Source organism: Scomber japonicus, chromosome 17 (genome assembly GCF_027409825.1).
Source record: "Scomber japonicus isolate fScoJap1 chromosome 17, fScoJap1.pri, whole genome shotgun sequence".
NCBI classification, from domain to species: Eukaryota; Metazoa; Chordata; class Actinopteri; order Scombriformes; family Scombridae; genus Scomber; species Scomber japonicus.
Genome location: NC_070594.1, coordinates 30,090,882 through 30,098,349, shown reverse-complemented (window position 1 = coordinate 30,098,349; position 7,468 = coordinate 30,090,882). Strand labels below are relative to the sequence as shown.

The 7,468-nt window shown below is 38.0% G+C and overlaps 1 long non-coding RNA gene across 1 annotated transcript; it reads right to left on the bottom strand.

The window, feature by feature from the left end:
- Positions 1–1,715: 1,715 nt before the first annotated feature.
- Positions 1,716–2,281, bottom strand: LOC128376666 (uncharacterized). The gene is made up of 3 exons (XR_008323282.1): positions 2,203–2,281; positions 1,915–2,049; positions 1,716–1,774 (listed from the first exon to the last, which is right to left on the bottom strand). It is a non-coding gene; the product is annotated as an uncharacterized LOC128376666 (long non-coding RNA).
- Positions 2,282–7,468: the final 5,187 nt, after the last annotated feature.

Below are 7,468 nucleotides of genomic sequence, written 5' to 3'. Positions count from 1 at the left end.
ATTTGCAATAGACAGAGAGAAGTACCAGGCCACAGAACAGAAACATAAAATGCTCTCCACAAAAGAATGGTAAAAGACCCGCATCATATCCCTATCTACTTTAAATTGCCTTAGCTTACGCATGAAGTACAGTCTCTGCATTCCCTTTTTGTAAATGGTGTCAGTGTTACAGCTCCAATTTAATTTGTCATCTATAACAGTTCCCAAATATTTATAGTTTGTTACAACCTCAATGTCTTCTCCATGTATGACCATATTCTGGTGGATGTGACTGCCCATTCTAAAATCCACAATGAGTTCTTTTGTCTTTCTTATATTTAGATGAAGACAGCTAGACTCACACCACTCTACAAACTGATCCACCCATGCCCTGTATTGGGTCTCATTGTTGTTTTTAATTAACCCCACTATAGCAGTGTCATCTGCGAATTTAATTGTGACGTGATCTGTTGTGTTGCTTTTACACTCATTAGTGTAAAGTGTAAACAGTACAGGGGAAATTACGCTCCCTTGTGGAGCCCCAGTATTAGTCAAAATTGGGGAGGACACAGCTTTGTTTACTCGAACACACTGTGTTCTCTCAGTCAGAAAGGACTCAACCCAATTTTATTAAGTTTGAATTTACACCCAAGTGCAAAAGCCTCTCCATCATAAGGTGGGGCCTGATTGTGTTAAACGCGGACGAGAAATCTATGAAGAGAACCCGAGCATATTGTTTGGGCCTGTCCAAGTGGCAATAGATGTTATGGAGCATGTACAATTGAGCATCGTCTGTGCTCCTCATGGCCCTATAAGCAAATTGTAAGGGATCAGTACTATGCTGCACTTCCCTCAGAACATGTTTTAAGACAATCCTCTCAAAACTCTTCAATATGATTGATGTTAGGGCCACGGGGCGATAGTCATTTAAAACACATGGTTTTGGCACCTTTGGAACTGGTACTATAACTGAAGATTTCCAGACCTTGGGAATATAATGTGTCTCCAGAGACATTTGAAAAAGATGTGCAAAAACATAGCTTAGTTGCTCACTGCACTCTTTAAGAACACTCCCTCTTACATGATCAGGGCCAGATGATTTTTTGGGGTCAATTCTATTAAAGATTCTACGCACCTCATCATCAGTTACCCTGATTGAGGGGGTGTCATAGTTGTTGTCTAGTTGTTCTCTAATGGCCCTGCGTTGTGATGAAAAATCTGATGTTTCAAATCTGGCATAAAAATTGTTCAATTCTTTTGCAAATGTTACATCATCTCCATCTGTAGTAATGTGTGTTTTCTTATCCTCCTTTCCAATCATTGTATACATCCCTTGCCATGCATGTCTTAGGTCGTTTCCTCTCATTTGCGCTTCAATCTTCAGTTTGTAATTTTGTTTGCTATTGTGTATTATCTGTCTAATTTCCTTCTGAATATCATTCATCTTTAACATGTCCCCCTGTTCAAATGCCATTCTTTTCCTTTTCAGTGCTAGTTTTAATTCTTTATTAACCCAAGGTTTATCATTTGGAAAGACTCTGAAAGTTGTATCTGGAATTACACAGTCCACACAAAACAGAATGTAGTCCGTGACAACAGAGTTCAGTTCTTCTAAGTTGGAACTTGTGTCCACAAAAGTATCCCACGTAGTGCAGTCAAAGCACCCTCTGAGGCGTTCAACAGAATCGTTAGTCCATCGTTTGAGAATGAGGGGCAGAGGAGGCTGTCGAGGCACTGGCAGAATGAGGGGCAGAGGAGGCTGTCGAGGCACCAGTGGCTGTAGAGACGCTGGCTGCTGCAGAAAGAGGAGCAACCGCAGGGATGGAGGAGGCCGCAGCATTGATGGAGGACAGAGAGACAAAGCAAGGATATTTTAACTGAAAGTGAAAACAATGAGATGTTAAAATACAAAAAATGTCTAAACAAAAGGAATACCTAAGGTAGACACATGGCTGCAGGTGTTCAGGTGGCTTATGAACAGGTCCTGTCTGGTGACTGTGCGGCCACAATAACAGCAGTGATGGTGTGGGGTTTTCACACAGCCACGCAGGCACCTAAACATTTTATAACCTGCAAACAAATAGAAATTGCATTTTGAATTTTGTTCTCCAATACAACATTCATGCAGCCATTGGTATAAACTCCTGACCTTAAATAAAGAACAAATTTACAACATTGCACAACACCTGCATAGAAGTCTCTGGAATTGAAATTAAAACATACCTCCATGGCGAACAGCTGCTCTTTCATGTATTTGCACATGAGCAATAATATTTGGATATTCTCCATTTTTGGAGCAGACAACACACACATATTTCTTGTCATCGATAACCACTGGAGGTCTACTACCATCGGTAACTATGGTTGGGTGAAGCTGAAAGCAAACATAAACATAAATATAAATTTGTGCACACAACTCCCTCAAAAACATGAATGTAACCTCGTGATCCAGAAGCTATGGTCCAATAATTTCTGTTACTCTGACAAGATATACGTTTTTAAAATATTGTGTGTGTCTCTGTCTGTGTATGTGTGTATGTGTTGTGTGTGCATGTGTCTGTGTCATTTGAAGGAGTTGAAATTACTGCAAGGTTATTTGTTGTTTAAACCTTTCAACCATCCAAAAATAAAACATATTTTGTGAGAACCTGTGTAATCCTTAGCCTGTTACTTGGAACAAAGCAAAATGCAGTTTATGTTCTCCCTAGAAAAAAATTCCTTTGATTTTTAATTAATTATTCAGAACAAAACTACAACTTTTTTTTTTGCAATTTTCACTGTCTCCCGCAATTTAATTGCAACAAAAGTGCTTAAAACATTGCAACATTTACCGCATTTTTTTAAAATGATGCCGCAAAAACAGGCATTTTAGGCAGAGACATTATAATAAAAAGGACTTTGTTTTAGGCCACAACAATCAAAAATACCCCCGCGAAATCCTGGAAGGACTGATAGACGTAACGTTATTAACGTTATCACTCATCAAACTTTGCTCGGAAACTTTGCTAACTGAGTTTTCACAACAACGGGGCTTGCTTCGTTCTGTTTCTCCATTTATATTCCATACTATGATATATATTAAATACGCTGACACTTACAGTCTGTATACGGTCCAACATCATTCTCGTTTGTTGTTCGGCTCATTCTACATCTCGCGTGGTTTAATGTGGTTTCCCCTTTTGAGGCGGGCGTGTCGAGTAGTGCCATCACTACTCGACACGCCTCTGTCTTGCAGGCCGCAGACAGACCCTACTCAAATAATCAGCTTCACCGGGATACATTACTCCGGCGTTCATGGTTCAGGATGTTTTTACCGGTCTCCATAAAATGGACCGGCGATTACAGATTAAAACAATGAATAAAGCTGTTTCATCTAAAGGGTCAGTGTTTCTGCTACGATGTTTGGTGGCCACCAGATGGCTGTTAGCCGAGCTGCTGCTAACGTTTGTTTATCTGAAACTGTCCGTTACTTTTATTAAATTATAGATTTCTCTGGGTTTGAAAATTGTTGGAGACATTTGGCATAATGTCAGTACACAACTCAACAACATGTATAACTATGGTTGTTTTGTTTTTCTGTTAGCCGCTGCCTAGTAAAGCTCTGTGTTCAGTGCATTTATAAGAGAAGCTGAATATTTTTTCTTAGTAGTTATAATGTTGTTTATCATCTCATTTATATGCTTTTGACAGAAGCCACTCCTAGCAGTTGACTCACTGACCGTTGAAATATACTACTATTTCTCTGCGTCCACTTGTAATATATTGATTGATACATATTGATTCAGATTACAGTAAAGGGGCATAATAATAATAATAATAATGATAGTAACAATAATTTTGATTAAACCGCTATGAGGCACACACATATCTCATTCTGCAAAAAATTATCATTGTGACACCGTTGACATTTGATGTTTTGCGATGACAGGGAAGTTGCTATAACTTTACCGAACATGCTCCTATCTGTACTGTAATTTACATGGCTGCCGAGTCACACCACTTAGCCCGGGTGCTTGGGGCGAAGGCCCGTCCAACGCTGCTTGTTGCCTTAATATTCTGAAATATAGTTGAATAATTAAAATAAATACAAGCTTGTGTGTGTGTGTTTTTTTTCTGTAAGAGGAATATGACTCCACAAGTAGCATACTTAAGATAAAATGATTTCACCTGGTTGCAAAAAGAAATATTGTATTTCTCTCTTGTAATCTTGCATTGTATGTCCAGAGTTTCAATGCTTTTGTATCTCTAATAGGTGTTCCATTTACATTTCAGACAATGATGTAGATGGTGAGACGATTGACTATGGATTAACAGAAAGCACGATTGGCTTTCTTTTTGAAAAGTCTTTTAAAAAACAACTTAAATTCAGAGATTTCACATGTCGCCACAAGGAGGACACCATTATTGTGGAAGCAGTCAACCCTAAACTACAAACGCATGAAGCCCCTGTCCCCCCAGCAAACCACAGGTAATGGTATTATTAAGTTTGAAATATGCTATTTTTTCAACTTTTCCTTCTTGCATTGAGGTGTTTTTGTCTTAATCTGCATAAAAGTGGTTGCTAAATGCCAGAGATGATGTTCTCCTGTATTGCAGTCTCGAACCTAGTTGCCACAGACTACCTGCAGTCATTTCCATACCAAAGTTCCCTCCTGATGTTCAGAGCCGCTTGGAGGCGAAAGAACCAATCAACAAGCAACAAAAATACCGCAATAAAATCATAGCCGCACTATATGAAATGCTGTCACAGTATACAATGTAAGTATTTCTTTATAAATTATATTTATATATATATATAGACCAATAGAAAATAGAACCTACTTACTCATATTTGATTATTTTCTCCTTTTGTGATTTGTTTTGTCATTGCTTGAGACAGGTATCCATCCCACTCTGACTATGTTCAGGTAGTAAAAGCGTTGATTGTGAAGTATCCTTTCCTGAGAGATGTGCATGGGAATGGAAAGAGATTCCAGACTAATTTACATAATATGCATAATTTACTCCCATGATTTCTGTTTGTAACAACCAGCATACCTGGCACAACCAACTCAAGAGAAAATTCAAAACAGAACGGGCTCCACTAATCAACAATGAGGAAGTAAAAAGGGTCAAAGAGAAGTTTTGTCAAACAAGAAGATTAAAGACTACAGAAGAGTCTACATCCTCATGTCCGAAACGACTGAAGCCATCTCTAGTAAGTCCCCACATCGTCAACCTCACAAAAGCTAAGGCAATATACAGTACACTCTCTGGCCTCTTAGTTACATCTGTGCAATCTAATCCAATCCAATAGCTCTGCCAGAAAGTCAGAGTCAGAGTGTTTTTAAATTTTCTGTTTTTGTTGACATTATCAGAAAAGTGATCATTCTACTTTGTTTATAATTGAGGTCATAGTGAGTGGTGGTTCACTGGACTGCATTATATTGAGTGGTATCCTTATACTTTTGTCCAGTCCATTCACATAAATTGAAGGCGGGAGATATTGTGAACACTTATCAATATATTGCACTCCAGTACACCAGCACCACCCACTATGACCTCAAAAATAAACACACAGGTGAGCCAATACTCTTGTAAATATAGTGTGTACATGATCAGTAATCAATGATATCTGCTTTGATAAAGGAAACATGCATTGTGGGGGAGGATGCAATCTCTGTTGAGGCTCATATCAAGGTACTGCTTGAGCAATACAGCAAGTTGCATCCCGACACGAAGTTGGTGAAAGACCGCATGATGAAAACCTTTGCATGGAGACGCCGAGAAATAGCAGAAGGAATATCTACTGAGGACCTCTTGAAGAGATATCCATTCCTGAGAACTTCCGCAGGGGTAAGAAGAGTTATGCTGATGCCAACTTTAGCGACAGACAGGGGACAAATTAAAGTACCTTAAATTGGACCCGTCTCTATATCAAGGGTTTTAACAAGGTCATTTAAATTTTGTGTGTGTGTGTGTGTGTGTGTTTGGGATGGCAGGAGGATGTGTATTAAGTATTTAGTGAAAACGTGTCTGGAGGGGATCTTTAAAATGTGTTAAAGGTTGTTCAAATACTTTAAATAAACTCTGCCTTTCTTTTTCCTATTTTTCTTTTTTTAAATCTCAGTTGTACGATGAGGTTGATGCTCTTCACCCCTCTGCAGTCGGCATATGCCGCCGCTTCAGTGAGAACTCCATATCTCTTCTTCCAAATATGCTAAAACTTGTCAAGGATCTGCCATTGAAAAAACTCTGCGTGGAAGCAAGAGAGGACGCCTTGGCTGAAGATATTGCAGGTACTGATTTGAGCACATGCTGATCAACTGGTCAATTTTACTACATATTTGTCATTTGTGTGCAGTCCCCTTGAGAGGGAATGGGTACAGTTGCACTAGGGCTGAACAATTCATCGAAATTGTACTCTAACCTCGTACAATTTTCAAATTGCAGAAGGGGCAATATTTATTTCTTATATTTATTTTATTTTTTATAATATTTTATTTTTTATATTTATATTTAATGGCTAAATGTGTGTCATAATTGCATTTTAAATTAAAATATTGTCGCACTACAGAGATGTCCTGCTTACTCATTCTACTGCTCTAGACTAAAGAAAGCATGTTTGTTTTCTACAGATCCCTGCTAATAGCACCATTATGGTTTTAATGTATGTTTTTCAATTAAAATGAGAATGATGTTTTAAAAAAAAATCATTCTCTCTAATATCGCAAATTATATCGCAATGGCAAAATCATAATTATTGTCATAATTATATATTTTTCAAAATGGTAAAGCCCTAATCCCATCTGCACCATCAATAACGGGTGTAACGATCCACACTCATTTGATTTGATACATAATACAAGATACAAAATTATATATTACAAGACTACAAGATTATATTTATTTTCATGATAACTTGAAAAAATTTGAATTGAGAAAATGTATGACTTTTATTTTAAAAGGGTTTTAATTCCTTACATAAGTTTTAGTATTGTACCTGAAGTAACATACTGTCTCTAATGCAGTAGCCTGTCTTGGGGAATTTGCATTTTATTTGTATCAACCAAATTTATTGAGATGCATTTTCACTTGAAAATTGTACCATCTGTATGACCTAGGAGTTGACTTCAGGGGTGGACTCCTCCTCTTGCCTTCAATCTTCAAGGAGAAGATTGAGGATTTAATCATTCTTGGAGAGGTGGTGGTATTAAACCTGGTGGTATTCACAGCCACTGACCATAAGTTAAAGATCTTTTGGATCACTGTGCATGCCTTATCAGATCCATCTTATCTGTACTAACATGTTTTTCTCTTATGCAGAATAATCCTCTCTCTCCATATCCATGTGTCCAACTTAATGATCAAGACTGGAAAACTGCCCTCTCCGGACAGTGTTGCTCAGACATCGTGGATATTGTCATGGCTACAAAAATGAGAAAAGATGACCTTGCTCATCTAAAATTGCTGATTCAAGAATTCCTTGACAAGACTACTGAAGTCTTTG